Genomic DNA, 20,833 nt, shown 5'->3' on the forward strand with positions numbered 1-20,833 from the left:
CCGACTTAACGACTACGCCGGATTTAGGGTTACATTTTCGGAGAATATTTTTTATTCCGTTTTGAAAAGCGGGCGAATAGCTTACATCAAATAGATTTGGTGACTTGGCAAATCCTTCGATTGTGTTCCTGCTATGAAAAATGCGACTGATCCCTATTTGAGTCCTTATTGAACCGAAAGGGACTAGTTTTAATAGGGTACAAAGGGGATTGGTCCTATCGATCTCTTTCGGGTGAAAATGGGTACAATTAGTCTCCTCATAGGCATTCTTAAACAAAAGGGAACAGTTCAACTCATACAAAGAGATCAAAATAAGCATTAGTCGTATACTCATTTGCGACTTATCGCGGATTCATTCTACACTAATCGCATTTTTTGCAGGGTATGTATACCTACATACAAATGTATGTATTTGTATATATACAAGCAGATTGTTTAGGAATTAACTTAATAGGTTAGCGTTACAACATTAACAATGACAGTTTTGAAAAATATTCAATCACAAAACTAAACAAGGCGTGGCACATAAAAAGCGACAAATGAATCGGCATATAAATATACTGAGTAATTTTATGCCATGTTAATGTACAGTGCAAGCTAAAAGTTACATGCATTTTTCTTTGTTACTTATACATATAATTAATTATATAAATATAAGGGACATGGTGATTCCACTCGATGTATGGAAATTTTAGGCATGCCATCCGCCTATCCTAGCATGGTCAATCTGGTTGTGTGTATTTCGATCGGGCGATGGGCATGTAGCTGGGTGGATCTTTATTTTTTCACACCGCGATCAGCCTTAATCGATTAAGAATTGCTAAATTTTTTTTTTTTTTTTTTTTTTGAGAAAAAATTTTTTTTTTAAACCACATATAATTCTCCCCCAAAATGCCTTTTGGATTCGCCGGTGTTCTGGACCATTTACTGCTGATGTAGCTTATTGTTTGAATATGCCTTTCCGTTACCCACAGGTCCTCATACTTGGTAGCTCGAACCCCCTTTTTCAGTACTAAGTCATTGGGAACCCTTAAATAATAATCTAGTAGCTTAGAGGTAGTTATGAATCAATGGGGGCCTATTTCACATAATCTAGACGCAAATCGATATATTTGTAGGAATTTTCTATGGAAAATTATTGATTTTTACGTCGATTTCTGCTTAAAAAGGACTAATGCCATTTTCAGTAATATCACAACTATTCAGTATCATCATACATACGGCCCCCTGTAACAGCGATCAGCATGCGAATGGGACAAAATGCAATTAATCACGTGCAAGCATTTCATTCGCGTAGCACTCGTACGATTATCGTAGGCACGCCCTACGATAAAATAAGTCTGTAACGCAAAGAATTTGCGTGAACAGATGGAATTCCTTTATTTTGCACATGCCCGCCACTTTTTATCAGTAGGTGACCTCGGTCACCCACTACCTTTTGTGTGTCCGGAGATTGGGCGTGATATCCGGCATCCTCCTATCCGTCATCTGCTATTAGCCGGGTATCGATTCCACAAACCACCGGTTGCTGTTGAATCGATATACCGATTCGTCATCACAGATACACCAATCTTTCGATTCGTCATCTACGATTCGGGTATCGATTCCACCAGCCATTGGTTGCTTAGTAATCGATCCACTGATTCAGCATCGCCACCACCAACCGCCTGCCCCACTATCGTAACCCCCGTCTTTTGATCGATACAACGTTCACAGATTAAACTAGTAACCGTATAGTGTCCACCGTCAATCGATACACGGTTTACCTGTGTTCCGCCGCCAGCCCACCGATTCTGCCGGCAGCCAGACGCTGTCCATCGATCCTACGCCTGTCATCCCTTCCATTCATCAGCGATTGGTAACAGTTCCCCTCCAATATTACAACTAGATATATTTCATTGTGTGTGTGTGTGTGTGTGTACGCCTGATCCAAATACCAACAAAGTAGCGTGTAAGGTGCCTTCTCGAGTCTTGATTTACTGACTGACTAAGCCCTCGACGAAACCCTCCTATCAAAGAATATTGGGATTGCATTCCATTGGTAACGATTTCTTGTACTCCAATCCATACATAGATACCAGCTCTCGCTTTACCACCATCAAGTTTTCATCACTGCACTCAAAATTCAACTACGCGCCCACTGTGCACCGTAGCGAAAATAAAACTTTTTTCTTCGCAATGTGCAGCAGTGTAGTAGTTATATGCATTTTTCTTATTGCATTCCACAACTTTTGCCAAACTGGCCACGAATTTATATTTTATTGACGCCCATAAAAAATTTGACGTTAGGTTCAACTTTTGTAGTAATTTGAGTGGCATTTCACGTTTCACAAAGAGGCGCTGATTAACACGTGCTCGTCTTTATACAAAATTGATGGGCTTTTATATTGGCATAGCATTTGCATAAATTAGTTATGTTTTTTTTATTACAGCGATTGTAGCAAAAAAGTTTTTAAGCCATGTTTTGAGAGTTTATTTTTAAAATTGTGTAGTTTTCATGCGCGCGACACGAATTTTAAGATTCTTCACGAATTTGTTGGATTTTATTAAAAAAAGTATATGTATATACATTAGGGTGGGTCGATTTGAGTGGACGAAAGTTAACCGGTATCGCGCCATTGATTTTTTGATAGGATTTGGGCTCGGGAAAAAAGCTCCACTATGCATGCCCAAAAAAATAATTTTCGTGCCTGCGAAATTTCATTTTGTTTTTTTACTTTTTTTCGACTTTGATTTATAAGGTTTTTTCCATGACTTACTAAAAAAATTTTCATTATTTTTATTTTTTTTCAAAAAAACTGTTATCGACAACGTTTTTAGCGGACAGTTTTGGATCGGACAAGGTATACATGAAAATTTTACAATCAAATGAAAATTTTTTAGTACATCATGAAAAAAACCTTAAAAATCGAAGTCGAAAAAAAGTCAAAAAAAATAAAATTTCGCAGGCTCGAAAATTATTTTTTTGGGTATGCGTAGTGGAACTTTTTTTCCTGAGCCCAAATTCTATGGAAAAATCGATGGCGCGATATTGGTTAATAAATCGACCCAGTCTAATATACATATATGACTTAAATTAAAAATTACATTTCAATGGTTTTTCATTCATCCATAACTACCCTGTAGGGAAGTCGGTAACTAGTGATAGAAATTACTGCTTCGGGGATTGAATTCAGTGAGTGTGAGTTTTGAAATGTACACTTTTCTTTCCGACCAAGCATCGAGAGTCCAAAGCGACTTAACACCTTCAATTGACACAAAAAGGTTCCTATTAGATAAGATTCATTGCATATCCAAATTATGCAGCAAAATTTTATGTTCCGCTTTGTCAGAAGCTTTCCAGAAGTCGGTGTAAATGACGTCGAGTTGGGCAGATGTGTCAAATGCATCGACAATGTGATTGCTCACCATAGCTAATATGGATCAAGAGAACCTCCTAGGAAAAAAGCCAAGCTGGCACTCAGCAATAGTCCTACCCAAATGATCGGAAAGTTTACGCTGAATAATGTCATCAAAAATCATTGCCAGAGCTCCCTGTTTAACTGTAGGCCTGTAGTCGCTGATATCGCTGCGGTCACCAGACTTTAATATATGAGGAATTGCATAAATTTTCCACTAATCTAGGAAAGTTTCATAGTTTTAATATGAAAGAGAATAGAATAAGAGTTCTGCCACTGCATTCGAACAAATTAAAAAAAATAAAATAAAAATCTGACAGAATCCCTCACTGTCACACTTTGTACTGCGTGTTAAGATTGTTAACAAAAATTTCTGTCACAAAGCCTCGTAATAAGCTTCTGTGCCATCAAGAGAGTTCCAAATTTGGTTCGGAACTATGCAAAAAGGGTATAAAAACGTACTAGATGCAACGTATAGAATTTCGGTCTGGTTCGAGAACAACAAAGTAGTACCAACAAAAGTACTAGATCTAAACTGTAAATTTTTACACTAATTCTGCTCTATCAAAATAGTATTATTAAGCCGACTAGATCAATACTAACAACTTTTTAACTAGTAGGGAACTATTGAAACAGTGCCAATTAGGCAACAAGTCCTTAAAAGGAAATTTTGATCTAGTTCGAAACTACAGAAAACGTAAAGCAGTGGGGACAACTTCAACCGCCTGGGATATTCGCTATGTCAAATTCGCCAGTAGAAAATATGTTAAGGAGATATAGGGAGAACTAGTAGTATTTCCGAATGCACTAGAAGTGCACTAGTTTTGATTTAGAGATTTTCTCTACAGGGTATTTACATACGTTTAAACATACTTACACATTTAAGTTATTAATGGTTGCATGTGCTTTATTATTACTTTTTATTTCTTTAAAGTTTATAAAGCATTTGTGAACATTCTTTTAAGCGACAATACGCAAACTCAATGAAAAACTGTAAATGCTTAAAGGTCGAACCACAATGAAGTTTTTCACACGTTAATGCGTTCAAGGCAATATTTTGCATGCCAGTAACATCGCCACAATCACGTAAGAAGTTGCGTTTGTATATGCGGTATTCCATCCCATTTCGACCAATTTTGAACCCGACCCCTTTAGAATTGGCTGAAAGTTTTTCTTCTTTTTCTAGCTTACGAAAGACGTTTTCCGAATTTTTTCAAATTTTTTCATCCAACTCAAAAAAAGTTATGAATTTAAAAAAAAAACACCGTTTTGTTTTCAAAATGCTATAACTTTTGCAAAAATTGACCGTTTGGGATTTTTTTTTTTATTTGTTTTTAAATGTACTTTTCGGAAAAAATACAAAAAAATTTTTAATTTTTTTTTTAAATTTTTCAGTTTTTCGAGGTTTTTCAAATTTCGCAATTTTTTTTTCGCATAAAAAACTTCAACCAATTCTGCAATCATCCCCACTAATCCCGGAGTGGGCCAATTTTTTTTTATATTTTTTTTATTTAATTAAAAAAAAAATTTTCAAAAATAAAAATTTCTTTTTTATCAATTTTATTTATATAACAAAAAAATGTAAGAAAATGATTTTTAAGTATTCTAAATTCATAATTTGTTACATTCTTTTTAGAAAACTTACATGTTTACTGTGTCAGTCATTAATCCTGGTTATTTTAATCGTAGATTACCATAATATATAAAGAAAAGAATACTTAAAAATCATTTTCTTACATTTTTTTGTTATATAAATAAAATTGATAAAAAAAAAAAATTTGATTTTTGAAATTTTTTTTTTCAATTAAATAAAAAAAAATAAAAAAAAAAAATCGGCCTACTCCGGGATTAGTGGGGATGATTGCAGAATTGATTGAAAAACTGAAACTGAAAAATTAAAAAAAAAAAAAACTTTAAACATTTTTTTGTATTTTTTCCGAAAAGTACATTTAAAAACAAATTTAAAAAAAAAAAAAGATCCCAAACGGTTAATTTTTGAAAAAGTTATAGCATTTTGAAAACAAAAACGGTGTTTTTTTTTAAAATTCATAACTTTTTTTGAGTTGGATGAAAAAATTTGAAAAAATTTTGAAAAACGTTTTTCGCAAGCTAGAAAAAGAAGAAAAACTTTCAGCCAATTCTAAAGGGGTCGGGTTCAAAATTGGTCAAAATGGGATGGAATACCCCATATATAAAGAAACTTCAGGCTAGGCAATTAAAGTTTATTTTGCTTTACCCATTCTCATTAAAAATTTCACGAAGCACTGTTATAAACAATCTCACTATACAAGAAAAATACTTGCTAACATATTTTGTGTCGTATTCATGTGTTAAACTTCAGTTTTTAATTGTGAAAAATTTTTGAATAGTACCAACATGTGGGAAAAGTACTTTCACTTGCAAAGTGTGAAAGCACCCTTAGCCAAAGCAAATGTCGAATTCTTCTCTTATGCTTTTCTTGCTACAAAAGCTGGAAGTTGGCTACTTTTTCATGTCAGATGGCGCCAGTGTCACTCGATCTACCGTTCTCCATAAAAATACAAGCAATCTACTCATCATGCAAAAGATTGCTTTAGACGCATTTATATGAAATTCTGCTCACGTGACGGGGCTTTAAGAAATACATAATTTTATGCATAATAAATTTAATGACCCTTTGTTCACTCCTTTATTCACATTTTACTAGGCACACTCAATAAGCAAAACAAAAAAGGTTCAACTGGAACGATTCTAACTTAAAAAGATTGTCCATTCCTAACCCTTATTTAAACCGATAGAATCACAATCTTTTCGAGTTTTTTTTTTTTTTAGAGAAGGTATCAATCACAGGTTTCATCTTTGCTGCAATCGACATGCGGTCATGCCTTATACCTTTTTTCAGATGAGGAAGCATCAAAGCCAGTGTGGGACTTTAACTACACTAAACCTCCCGCCGTCCAAGTACCATTGCCCCCAGTGTTATTGTTGTTGTTGTAGCAGCGCTTCGCCCTATCCAATAGGTGCTGCCACTCACTAATTGTCATCAATGTCCTTTAATGGGAATCATTGCAGTTTCAACGGGTTTAGACCAGAGAGATAAGGGTGTTAGAGGCGTTGGTTCAACATTTCAATTGAAAAGAATAAAAATAAATGTAAGGCGCGATAACCTCCGAAGAGATTTTAGGCCGAGCTTCTCTTCCAATTTGCGTCGTGCTCCTTTTTAAGTTTTCCTACAAATTGGCGGGACGGGACCTACTCGTTTTATGCGGACTCCGAACGGCATATGCAAGGCAGATGAGTTTTCACTGAGAACTTTTCATGGCAGAAATACACTCGGAGTGCTTATCAAACACTGCCGAGGGGCGACCCCGTTAAAAAAATTTTCTTCTAATTGAAAAATCTTGTTTCTAAAATTTTGATGTTTCTTTGCCCGGGGTGTGAACCCAGGATCTTCGGCGTGGTAGGTGAAGCACGCTACCATCACACCACGGCGGCCGCAAGCGTCACATACATTGGGCATATCGGGGTTGATTCCGGATAAGTAAGAGTTTAACCTATTACCGTATCCAAATCGAAGTTGAGTAGAGTGACGCGCGCTCCCTGAGGAGATTGCTTTCCTCATTTGCGAAGTTAAGATATATGGATTTAAGAACAGGTTTCTGAGAGCCGTGTCATGCTATTCTTCCTTAAACAGCTAAATTCTTAAGTTTCGGGCTTCTTATTGATTATGGAGATGACTTTTCCATCTAATATCTGTCGGTATGCGCAGTTTCCTGGGTATTCAGCTGAAACTGTTTATTTAGCATTTCATTTACCTCTTTTATGGGAAGTATTCTCGCCTTACTGTGTAGGTGATGTTCTGGGGACAAACGACAACATCTCGTGGCAGTGCTGAGCGCGGTGCTTTCACAGACCTGCAGTTTCCTCGAAGGTGTTTCTTTAAGGCTCGGCAACCATATTGGGGACGCGTAGCATACAAGCGACCGGCCAATTGCTTTATAGTTATGGTTATGAGCGTTTTTTTTAACTATCCCCATATTCTGGCGGTAAGCGACTTGAGAATTTTGTTACGGATTTGAGCTTGAGTTGCAGTTGCGGCTGAATTCCGCTAAAAATGTATATCCTGATCCAACGTCACACCCAGTGTTTTTGGATGTAAGACTGTAGATAGCGTAATGCCATAGACGTGGATGTTCAATATGGTTGAGTTAAACTTTATGTTTGTTGTAAATAAGGTCGCCGAGGTTTTGGTCGGTGAAAATGTTAGACTTTGCGAGGTGAAAAAACTGAAAAGTTTAAGTAGATAGCCATTGATTTTGTAGCACAGCTCATTGATGGATAGGCCGGGACCTGTTGGTAACTTCTGACACAATGGTTACTCTATCTGGTGGGGAAGGGATATGTTAAAGTTAAACAAAAGTAAAGCAGCGTTACCCGTCGACATAGAGCCTAGTGCTCAGCCCGACGGAATATCTGACGGCAGTAGCGGGGAAAAGGGTTGACTATAAGAAGGCCGAAATGTACTTGATAAAGTTAAGAAAAACTTTCTATCAATTTTTTAAGACTAAATAGATATTTTTAACGCAGCAAGTCATCGGGTCACATGGGCTCAATAAAAATAAGTGAAACCTATAATTTTGGAGTGAATAAAGATGAGTTTGCTTATTTTTTGGCTTCTTGTGAAGTAACCGCATACTAAAGGAAACGCCCACTCTATTATCGTCTCATACAAAATATCTATAGATTGAAACGTTTAGTTAGATAAGCAAGCACCTTTAGAAGTATATACATACATATATCTCAATATCGCTCACTATGGTTGGCCCATACATCCACATGAATTGAACTTGAGAACAATCGACTTAAGTGACCAGCAAATAGCAATTTTGGAAAGTGTAAAATGGATTTGCGGCAATTCAGCAAACACTTGTCCACAAATATTTATTAGGCCGATCAGAAAAAAACCCGAATTAGGTATGTCACATTTGAGTTTCTATATCTTGTTTTTAATTAAAGCCATCTTCTGAGAACTTCATCGAAAAATATGAATCATTACAGCTTTCATATTGATATTTAGTTTCTCCGCCTAAAGAGCTTGACATTGCTATAACGACTTTCTAATTTAAGATGGAAAACCGTTTATTTACTTTTAATTTACTGTCTTGTTACATTTTCAACAAGCATGGATGGTCCTAACTATATTGAAATACATCCAGCTATAATCAGATGGATCGGCTGCATGTTATATTGCAGAAAGATTACTCCACAATGGATTTTGGTAGAGGCCACGAAATAAGTGGACAGGGGCACGCCGCAGGGCTGATTGTTATCATCTCTGCTGTGGACGCTACATGAGGAGAGAGTGAGGAATCCTGTACGGCACGTTATGCATGTAAAATAAAGATCAGACGTGTGTGGGGTTTATCGCCCTCTCTCTCCCTCATCGGGTATTTACAGCGATTGTTAAGCTTTTCCAATACTGTGGATTCCTTTTTTGTTGGGCGACTATTCAAAAAAGAACGTACCTCAAAAAGATAGCGTGAAGGGAGCCCTGAAAAAAAAAACTTGACGGCTTCACACTATGCCATTTCACTTATAGAAGAGAATAGCGTTAACAACTGCATTCCGCAAAGGAAATAGTGTTAACAACTGCAACGAGAATGAGTGCCTGCGTCAGCTTGAGCTCAGACCAAATTAGTATAGCATCACCTAGTATTGGACGGAGTCCATGCGGGACGTTTTAAACCCCTTCTTGCTGAAGCTACATGGTGGATGACGAGGTGGAAGCATCGCGATACTTCATTTCGGTATCAGCCCATTAGGCTCCACGAAGGTCTTACTCTAAATTTCTTGCCAAAATTCAATGCTCTTGTCCCATGCAAATCGGGGAGCTTTCTCAGGATACCACCAAGGCTATACTGCTTCTCGTTCCAGCATCCCTAAAGGTGATCCTATAGCTGTAAGGCATATGTTTAGATGCAGCACCAGCTGATTTAGGAAAAACTCAATGCGTTCGTTGGATGCAACCTTCACAGGTTTCCCGTTGTATTTTGTTAAGGGTTTGAATGTTCTATTGGTTGTCCAGAGCTGGCAACGGGTCGTATGCTAGTATGGGCCATGTGACCGCTGTGTAATGCCGCATTATAAGCATTGGTCTTAGGCCGTTACCCTCGTGGAACAGTTGCACATCATTTTCGAAGTTGTTTTATAATGCCATTGCAAAAGTCAAGAGCCTCTAAGAAACTAATGAATTTATATATATATTTCTGGACGGTCTAATATTTATGTAAGATTGTGCGTAGTGTTTACATGCGTATTGGCTTCTTGACGGCACGCATTATGTCCGGTACATACAAAATAACTTCAAAGCGACAATTGCCGCCAGAAGCTAACAAAAGTAGAACTAAACGTATGAATGAATGGACGAAGCGAAAAGGCGGCGCGATGTGAAGAGTCGTCATCAACGCAAAAAGCCTAATTGTCTTTCAAAACGCAATCAAAGCCCCAACCACAGCTTACCCGCAAACGCTGCAACACTTACGGTACAATAATATAAAATAAATATACATATATATAAAACAATACTACTTAGGTAAGATTAGGAGTATTAGAAACGGGCATGGTAGCCGCAAAGTACATCACACCAAAGTACAACAACTACACTGTACGAAAAAGCTTCGTGAAGCCGTCGTAAAGAGTACACCTTCGTAGCCTTCACCGAGGGTACCTTCTACAACTTTCAAACGGAGGCCATCTGCTGAGAACTTACACGACATGGAACCCAAGGCTCTATAGTTGAATGGATCGATTCTATGCTCCGAATTAGGGCCCTTAACACAGTTTTAGGAGCTGGCTCAATCAGCGAAGTGGTTACCAGAGACTCACTCCACGGCGGTGTGTTTTCGCTTCTTAGGGCAGAAGGAACAAGGGTATTCGCATACTCCGAAGAATTAGTGATTCTGATCATAGCTAAGTTCCTGCCAACGATTAGCGAGCTCATGGATACTGCACTTTGCGGCATTTCGAGATGGACAGGGCTTAGAAGGACTAGGTGTTAGTCCAGTCAAGATAAATCAGTCTTCTGAAGTCAAATGTCTTGGCATGGCACCTCACCTTGAGGTGAGATCACAGAAAGTTCTGGCATCTACCCTCGAAAGGGGCACTATCATTCATTACGTGTATGACACAGTCATCCAACCGATACTTCCGTATGTAGCTCTTGTCTGGTGGAAGGCGCATGACAAGAAGAGCAATCAACATAGGGTTGGGAATGTGCACAGGCTAGCATGTCTGGCTATGTCAGGTGCAGTGAGCATCATACCTCAGGAAGGGTTAAACGTATTTTCTCACTTGATGCGTCTACTGGGGTTCGTGCAGGGACTGGCTGCGGAAGGGGCGCAGCGACTAAGATAATTCAAAATGGTGAAATCAACCTAATACGGGTACGCTACGATATTAGATAACATTATAAGTGGACGATCAAACGTACTTATCGTTTTGTCTTCCAGGTGTCGAACAAAATACATCCCCCAAGAGAGGAATGGGAGGAATGTCTAGACAATGGTAAGGGAGCTAACAGTGTTGAAATGCAACCCTGTTATCAACTTACATATTTTAGCTACCCTGATTTGCTGTTTTTGTTTCTGTATCTTCTTCATTTCCTTTTTATTACATTGAATAAAAGCCACATTTTTGTAACATTGAATAGTATATTCAATCGTGTTTTTCTTCTTGGATCCGCCAAATAAAAAGTAAGATATCCAACAAACAGCTACACAGGCGGCTCAAAAATAGAAAAGTAAACTGGTAAATTGAACTGAAACTGGAATGAACTCGAAGCATCTGCAGGTAAATCAATTGTACCGACTCCCTGACTCATTCAGTGTTTTCCAGGCGGTGGTCGATGCCATAGAGAGAATAGGCAGACCCTGCAAGAATAATACGGTCCCAGACATCAATGTAACAATTCTGTCGACAGCCGGGCTGCTTTAAAGGCATAAGAATTTAAAATAATAAAGTCGGATATGGGAGGGAGCTTTTGTATCGATCTTCGCTATGGTTCATAAAGCACCTAAATGTCCCCCATTTCCCGGTTCCAGAGCATAGCGATATTGAGGGGAAAAATTTGTTAATGAGATGGCCAGCAAAGGTTCCGAAATGGATATAAGCGAGGCGAACAGCTCCGTAATCTCCTGAGGAATGTGAGATTATGGCAACGAATATGCTGTGGACCAACCAGGATGATTGCGAAGTGGCCACGGTGCCACATGCCAACAAGCTCTCTCTTCAAATGCTGCCAGAATGGGAAGAAAGAGGGTCCATTCATCACTTTCTCTGCCAATATCCAAGACTGCAAACAAGACAACTCAGATATCTTTGACTTACATTGTAATTTTGCGTTCAGTGTACTCATATACATACTTAGCAATGCTGAGGACGACGTTGATGTTTTTGTGATGATGTTAGATGGTATGATGCGCCGAACAGCATTGATTGTGTTAGAATTTTTATGATAAAATAAAATACTTGGGACAACAATAGCATTTTAATAGAAGGTGCGAAAGTAAAACAAGAGAAATATCAGCCAGGCAAAGGTGAACTCGCGATATCCGAAGATAACAAAAAAAAAACTAATAAACTTATGAACACACCGCTGTTCTTCCTTTTGTATAAATGTACTCGTATGTATGTATATCGAAAGGTGAACTAATGACAGGTTAATTCACTTTTTATAGAAGTTACTAGAAGACCCGGCAGACGTTGTCCTGCCCTAAATTTGGCCAATCTGCATATATTTTAATAAGCTTTTTCCGTCTGACTATGCCTTCCCCCCTCTTCACTTTTTCCTAATCCTTTTATTCACTCCTCCCTCTGTCTTTTTCGCTTGATCTATCTCCATCTTCGTGTCATTCTATCTCTTTCTCAATCTCCTTCTATCTTTTCTCTTCTCTCAAGTCCTTATCATTCTTCTGCACCCCTTATTGCCTGTCCCAGAGGGTGGTATGTATTTTATTCCAGTCCCAGTCCCACTCCGAGTCTCAGTCCCAGTCCTAGTCCTAATTCCAGCCCAGTCCGTCTCTGGATAATATATTACTCTGTACTAAAGCACTTATCTACAGCTTTCGTTTGATATCCATATTGTATAAACACTGTCTAGGCATTCACTGGCCCACGTTTTGGCCTATATCTCGAGACCCTAGTACCCTCTACTAAAGCACTCATCAACAGCTTTCATTTGTTATCCATATTCTATAAACACATTCTAGGGGTACTCGGGTCCACGTTTCGGCCTATATCTCGAGACCCTGTACGTCGATCGCAACCAAACCTATGTAATAACTACCGCGTCAGGTTTACGCAACTTGTGTGAAAGTTAGAACAAAATCGACCGACGCATCTCTTCAAACACCGGCGACAAACTAACACACATTTTAGCCTTTCTTTTTATATATATAGATTTTTATTTTTCACACTTCACTATAATATTAAAACGAAATGCAGATTTTCGTGCTTTTGAAATTCGGCTTAAAAATTGCACATGGAACAACTAAAGACTCTCCTGAATTAAAAAAAATTTCATAGTACCTCTAAATCGCGGGCCTCAGGAACCCCCCCCCCCCCCCCCCCCCCCACCCTCTCGGCGGGCCTGGTGATGTGCTATATTTGATATCATTCGCTATAATATTTTTTATTGATAAGCACGTTGTTTAATTAACCACCAACCAATAACACGGAAGTATATCCGCACCACCTGAAAATATGAGTGCCGCTGCGTATACGTAACATTTTATTATTACGTATAAACATTTAAAAAAAATTTTAATTAAATAATATTGCGAATATAAACTGAGATATGACCTATCCTATATTTCAAGTTAGATCAAACTACACACGGTGTGCAAAACAAATTCAAAATCGGTTGAGTAGTTTAGGAGTCCATCGCGGCCAAAAATTGTGACACGTGATTTTTATATATTAAGATTTCCTCCACTGCGATAGTTATGATTTCGTTCGGCATGCAAGGCCGAACAATAACTTAAGCTGCTACAAACCATTAAGTATTGGTATTTATGTACTTACATGTAAAAGTCCGTACGTCTATATCAGTGGTGCACAAGGCAAGCAGAGCTTCGAATACACAGAAAATGCTCAGCAATATCCTTTGAAGTTACGTCTTTGCTACTTTTACAGTGGTCATCTTGGGGAATATCCATCTTTTCCGCATGCGTGCCTAAACAGTAATGACTGATACAGAGCGCAATAAGCTTACGAGTGTTGGTCCAAGATGTACCCAATAAACTCTTTGTCCTATTCTAATTGTAGTGTGACCATGTAGCTCTTGAAAATCCACAGCCCTTAGTGCTCTTCCATTTTGCATGAACTTTGTTCAAGTAACAACTTGGAATTCCCCCCTTAGCTACCCCTAGGATATGCTAATTGAGACGCTGGTTATTCCCTCAACTCCCTCCTCCGAGCACCCACCTGCTCATCATCCATCTCATTTCTTTCTATTGCCCTCTGTTCCAGAAACCAGATAATGGACTTTTCCAGAGTATCGGTTAACGCGAGCTAGGGCATGGTGCTGCTAGCGCTTTTATTACTGCTTAGCTGGCAGAAAAGTTGTAGTAGTTGTGTTCCAGAGCACGAGTAACTTGCAGGTCTACCAAATCGCGAGGACTTTTGCTTGAAACACGCTACAGTATGAAGAGAGTTTGAATGACGTAGAAGTCTATATGACATCCGAATAGATTCCAGCCCCCACATCTGAGTCCAGTTTTGAGCCAACGGTAGTTCAGTATGCCGTTACAACCATGCCCATCTTCAAATCATTCCTACTTAGAATTGTTGTGTATTAATAATGCAGTTTGCGGGGATAATTATCTTATTTAAAATTGAAAGTTCCCAGCGGAAGTAAATTAAAGATACTACTATGCCCTTTATAGGTATCCTTTCAGCAACCAGATTTGCTGAGTCTGAATGTGGTTCGTGCCAATGTACATAATAAGTGCATGTCCATGACCAGCTTATCAATGAGTAGAAAATTTAAAACAAATGAAGACATAATTTTAAGTTGATTGTCGTGTTTCATCTTCTGACAACACATGAGCTAGAAAGGGTGGTACTAAAGTGGGGTATACGTATACGGACTTAAGCCCCAGCTTATCAAACCCCATGTGAATTTTAAACTGATGCAACGTAACACCAACATCCGTCCCCCATACCTGCGGAAGATATGCCTGTCGTAAGAGGCGAATAAAATACCAAATTGATTCAAGGGGTTGCCATCGCAATTTATATCTTCTCCGACCCACTCACCCATCTCCTCTCTCACCTACCCGAGGCGAATCCTGTTTATTTAACAACCGAGGCTCTGGCGACCCCAAGCTGGGAGGGCTTTATGGCCTAGAAGGTTTCATGTGGTCATACTAACTAGTTTCCGAGATGGTCGGGCTAGTACCTTAATGGTGCTGGTTACCAGAACGTACCGGATCTGCATCCGGCAAGGGACCATCAACATCGATAACACTCCCCAAGGCCTGCATAAACACAAAAAAGTGTGTTTCGCGGTGAAGTAGGGCACGACGGGTAGTACTTGATGCCTGCAAGGAGAAAATTTATTATCACTCCCGCCAACAAACGCTACTTTGAACTAAGTAGGCTCCTTCCTCTCGACGAACAAAGTCACGCCTAGACTTATCTTAACTATGCTCATGTTTGGCTCATAGCCAGTATAGAGAAACGATTTGGGGGCGTTTGGATTCAGCAAGAGATAAGTTCCAGATTGCCTATCGTCCTTTCCGTGCTACAACAGAAGTTTACTTAAGAAGATTAAATTGTGAGGTATAAAAACTTTACGCAGAGGGAACTTCGTAGTCTAAGTTATGGTATGGAATTCGATAGTGACGATCCGATGCAGAACATATTCTAATTGTTATTCAAATTAGGCTACAAAAGACTCTGTCCCTTGGCGCTCCCTTCCTCTTCTCGTCGAAAATTTACATCCCATCAGAAAAAGTCATAATTTTTTACGTAGACAACTCCATATAGATGGCAATGGATCGATAAACTCAACATCAAAGCTCTGTTTCAAACTAAACAGCTATTCCCTTAATTTTGCGAGTTTTTTCACGGTGCTCGACATGGCAGTGTCACTTTTAAGTTCACGGTCAAGATATTTATGACTTCAATTAAACAATGGAACCAACATCATCATTCTACCGCTCTCTGTGAGCGTTGGCTTCCTCCTCAATTCTCTTGCCAATATCCCAATCCATTGCCATACTCAAGTAGTTGATCACTCCCCTACTTGAGACTGTTAGACATTCTACTTGAGCGCATTATAACGCAATTACCTCCAAAGTACATGGCTACCAAAAAATGTGTATCCAACTTCCAAGCAGCACTTAAGATCTGGATAATGTAATACATAAAACGGAATGTTCGCATACTAGGAATTACTTACTTACTTACTTAATTGGCGCTTAACCGTTTAAACGGTTATAGCCGCCCAAAAAGGCGCGCCAGTTGCTCCTTCGCTCTGCCAACCGGCGCCAATTGGTCACACCAAGGGAGTTTAAATCGTTTTTCACCTGGTCCTTCCAACGGAGTGAGGGCCGCCCTCTACATCTGCTCCCATAGGCGTGTTCCGATAGAAACACTTTCTTGGCCGGAGCGTCATCTTTCTTTCGCATAACATGGCCTAGCCAGCGCAGCCGCTGCGTTTTAATTCGCTGGACTATGTTGATGTCTGCGTATAGCTCGTACAGCTCATCGTTAAATCTTCTTCGGTACTCGCCATCGCCAACGCGTAGAAGTCCATAAATCTTTCGAAGAACTCTTCTCTCGAACACTCCCAGAGCCGCTTCATCTGCTGTTGTCATGGTCCATGCTTCTGGCCCATATAGCAGGACGGGTACGATAAGTGACTTGCAGAGTATGATTTTCGTTTGCCGAGAGAGGACTTTACTTTTCAATTGCCTACCTAGTCCAAAGTAGCATTTATTGACAGCAGTGATTCTTCGCTGTATTTCAGAGCTGATGTTGTTGCTAGTGTTGATGCTAGTTACCAAATAAACGAAGTCCTTTACTATTTCTAAATTATGGCTGTCGAAGCGTGGTTGCCAAGGCGCATATGCGCTGACCCTTTGTTCGATCTCCTCATTCACTATCAAACCCATATTTACCGCCTCTTTTTCCAGTTTGGAGTAAGCAGAATACATTCCGGTTATGTGAGGTTTGTTTTAATAATGTACCAGCTTTATGGATGTCATCCCATGAGGGATCTCCACATGGAGCAACACACCTTCCTTTTGTTATTTGGAATGTAATTGGAATGAACAGGAACCCTTTTTGTCTCAATATGTTAAACTTCTGTTGTGGGAGTGGCGGTCCTTCACACTGAACAGGGCATAGTTCAATACAGTGCGTAGTTTGGGAATACTCTCTTTAGGCCAGACCTTGAGAAACATTTATCATTTAAACATAACGAATTAAAGTTCACAAACGGCTGTGAGTTCTAAATAAGCACAGTTAAACAGTATAGAATATGGAAAAAAATTATTCGACATTAATTTGCTAGCAAATGAACAGGAAACTAGCTGCCTGACTTCCAAACCAAGTAATCTTGGGCTTTTGATATTCTGCTGTGTTTTTTTCTTTTGTAATAAGTGCGGGTACGCAATTTAACGTTCATCTGACCTTTCAGCCTTAGTAATATTTATATATATATATATATGCTGACGCTCATGTAAATGTGTTCAAGAAATGTACACAGCAGAGTCATGAAGCTGCATGGAATGCGATGGGCTAAATACTAATCTGAGCAGCGTTTAGCTCAAACACCTCCGACATTTTGACATTAGTTACCACAACCAAAAATTTGGTTCATACTTATGCGTGCTTCGTCAGATTCATTAGCAATTTATTTGAAATAGTTTCAGTACCCTAAAGCGAATAGTACTAGTTCCGAACTAAGGCAAAACTATTGCATTATTAGGCGGTGAGAAAGCAGAGGAAGAAAGGCGTGAGGCGCGGGACCTTGAGCTGCTATCCATCAAGAATAAAGCCGAAAATTCAACCCAAAATTCGGCGACAGACCGAACAAAAACGGCGACCTTGTAAGTGATGTCCAGAGAGTATGTACATAGATTATAAATGGAACACTTTTCTGCTCTCCTAAATGGAGACAGCAATATACCGTCCAGGGATGATGAACCCTCAACCAGTGTCCCCCAACCCATTATAACGAAGTCAGATTAGCAATATCCATATGAAAAACAACATGGTCGCGGTCGCTAAGGATTGCCTGCGGAGCTATTCAAATACGGGGTGACCCCCTCTTGTGGGATTTCTTTAATTTTATGCTAAAGAAAATTATACTAGCTGCAGTACTTAACCGCTCTGGAACAATATTCTATAAAAGCATGCAATTACTGGCGTATGCTGACGACATTAATATCATCGGCCCCAACATCCGCGGCGTAATATCTGCTTTCTCCAAACCGGGAAAATAAGCGAAAATTACGGGTTTGATGGTGAATGAAGACAAAATTAAGTACCTGTTCAGTCCAGCGCGTTAAAACGCAGCGGCTACGCTGGCTAGGCCATGTTAAGCAAATGAAAGATGATGCTCCTGCTAAGAAAGTACTTTTATTGGAAGTGTAGGTAGGCAAAAGGAAGCAGGCGGCACCCACTTCGCTGAAAGGGAAAGGTGGAAAGGATTCAAAGTCCATTGGTCTTACCAATTGGCGTCAAGGCTGGCGCACCTTGTTGGACGGCCAAAGCCATTGGTTAAGCATCAATTAAGCAAGTTACACCTTAAAAAAGGCTTTCACAAGCACAAAATGTTGAACCTATTCAAATGAGCGGCAGTGTAAGTACATACGCACGTTCCTACTTTATATGAACGCTCATAAAAATGCATATTATGTATATTATTTAATATTCAAATGCGTAATAGTCATAAAACACAAAAATTATTTGATTCGGATGACTGACGTAGGCGCGCCAACGTACAGGCCATGAAAAAGAGTGGCAAAAGTTGATAGAGGCTGAAAATGCAGGAGTGCGCGCAGTATTATGGTCACAAAATGTGAGATCTGTAAGAGCGATAACGACTAGTTTATGCAGCTAAGGACTTTGAACATTCTTATGTAGCAGCAAGTTATGTGTGTGTTGAATACTTAGAAGTGGCCAAGTGCATAAACGCTCGTATTTATAAAGAAAGACATGAAAAAGAAATATGTAAACCAAGCGACAAGATGGCAAAGGGCAAAAGGTGCGTACGCATTTTTGTGACTTTGTACTTATGTATGATTGTATTATGTATAAAGAAATGCATGTCTATGCAAACAACTACAACTCTATTTCTACGAACATTTATAAAGGCAAACAAAAGCTAGATGCAATAAAATGTGAAGTAAGTACTATGTTGTTTGAGTACCTCTGCGCCTGCGCGCGCACCTTCTTAGCCCAACCACAATTACTACTTCCACTTCTTATTAACTAGCTTGCCATCGTTTGACTTCTTTCCTCTGGCTCTATGTCAACTTGCAGACCATGGAATTCTTATAGCGTGGAGAATGTTCGTTGCATTTGCACCTGTTCGCTTGATTGTTTTGTAATTTTGTGTTATTGTTGCAGTAGGATGCGTTCTGCGAGCGATAGCGATTAGCGTTAGAAGAATTTTAAACGTGTTTCTTTGACGCTGACATGTTATTGCGCCACTTCAGTTTATAGCTCTATAGTTGATACAACTGTGCGTACCTACGTAAGAAGATTAGGGTGTCCGTTATATCCTAAGATAGTTATTTTTTGTAGCGTTCTCTTACAAAATCTTAAAAATGAAAAACTTGATTGAAATATTTCTTATTTACTATTAAATTGTGAGATATTTATTTTCGCTCTGAAAAAGCTAATTTCTTTTAAACATAACCAAAATTATTAAGGTAAACAAAAAAGTAATTTAATAAAAAAACCTGTTTGTATGTTTGTTCGCTGTGAACTAAACGTTCAAACAAGCTTTTTGTTAGGGCATTCGATACACACATTTATACTGAATTAGGTAAGAAATAACAACTGCTCGCCTATTTTTAAAGCTTTTAAATATCATCTTCTTCAACCTTCAGCTATCACTTGCGCCAAACAGCAGCCAGAAGGCCCCATAACGTGAGCCTTTTAGCAAGCGAGCTGTCCCCTTTAAAACCATAGACGCAATAAACGCTTGCACGATATAAGCAGACATTCTGGTAGCCTTGGAGTAGTGATTTAGATTGACATACGTATACATCAAATTACTGAAGGCTCACAGGCTTTGAAAGTCACACGCGGAGCAGCACAGTGATCATTTCTCAGTCGTGACCGCTGGAACGCCAGTACATAACGGCGAAATTTATTAGGGGGACTCATTTAACCGTATAAATGCCTTATAAAGTGTGTAAACGTATAAATTTATCTAGTTTACGCACGAGCTGTCAAATTTTGTATGAAAAATCATTTACACAATTTGTTTAAATTTACGCGCACATTTAATTGTGTAAACGCGCTAAACTCAAAGGAATGCAACCTTGCAGACATTACAGACGGTATTTTCATCAAAAATCTCCAACATCAGCAAGTAAAGGCGTTTTAGTTTTGATTTTTCACTTAATCTTGGTATTTTTTAATTTGTATAACAATCAAAAAAAATTTTTTTGGAAATAATACAGCTGAAAAACAATCAAGTTTATCAAGAGTATTACTAGGTGCGTTCATATAACCGCGTGTGTAAATGGATATAATTTTACACCTTAAAAGTTTATATGCTATCATGAGTCCCCCTATTATCTGGAAATGTTCAAAGATTAAATCGAGTTCGGATACGCAAACGACATTTCCACAATCGTAATAGCTCGAAACACAGCAGAAAACATAGAAATTCAATGAAGTCATGTCACGACATGGAGTGACTACACTTGTGCGAAATGCACTCACCGGCAGAAAAAGAATTGATACTCTCAACGAAAACCACACAACGCTAAAAGTTGACTTTAAAACCTTCTTTGAAAAAGGTTTCACCCAAGAAGATAGTCAACTATTTGGGTGTATTAGTGTTCCCGATTAACAAACTGTGTGGAAATACGGCATGCAATTGATAATTGATCCAAACAGGTATGTTTGCTGGGCAGGTTCATGGTAAATATCGTAGTACCAAGGTAAAACAAAAAAAAAGCTAAGCAAGGACAACATCTCAACCACTTTAATGGACGGCTCCGAACTGTGCGCCAACACACTATAGAAGAGGAACCGCTGTAAGCTCCTAACATCAATACAGCGAAAAGCAGCTTTGAGAGTGGCCTCCACTTTTCAGACTGTGAAAGGACCTGCCGTGACATTGAAGGTTGCTGTAAGCAAAAGAGCTGGAGGATCAAGAAAACCTTTCCGCCCCAGAAACCTTCGCTCCAGATGAGAGTCAAGGC

At 39.0% G+C, this 20,833-nt stretch overlaps 1 long non-coding RNA gene across 3 annotated transcripts in view; it reads right to left on the bottom strand.

Moving 5' to 3' along the window:
* LOC137233869 (uncharacterized) overlaps nt 1-20,833 on the bottom strand; it is a 278,410-nt gene that overhangs the window by 160,089 nt on the left and 97,488 nt on the right. The window lies entirely within an intron of this gene.

Source organism: Eurosta solidaginis, chromosome 5 (genome assembly GCF_040869045.1).
Source record: "Eurosta solidaginis isolate ZX-2024a chromosome 5, ASM4086904v1, whole genome shotgun sequence".
Taxonomy (NCBI): domain Eukaryota; kingdom Metazoa; phylum Arthropoda; class Insecta; order Diptera; family Tephritidae; genus Eurosta; species Eurosta solidaginis.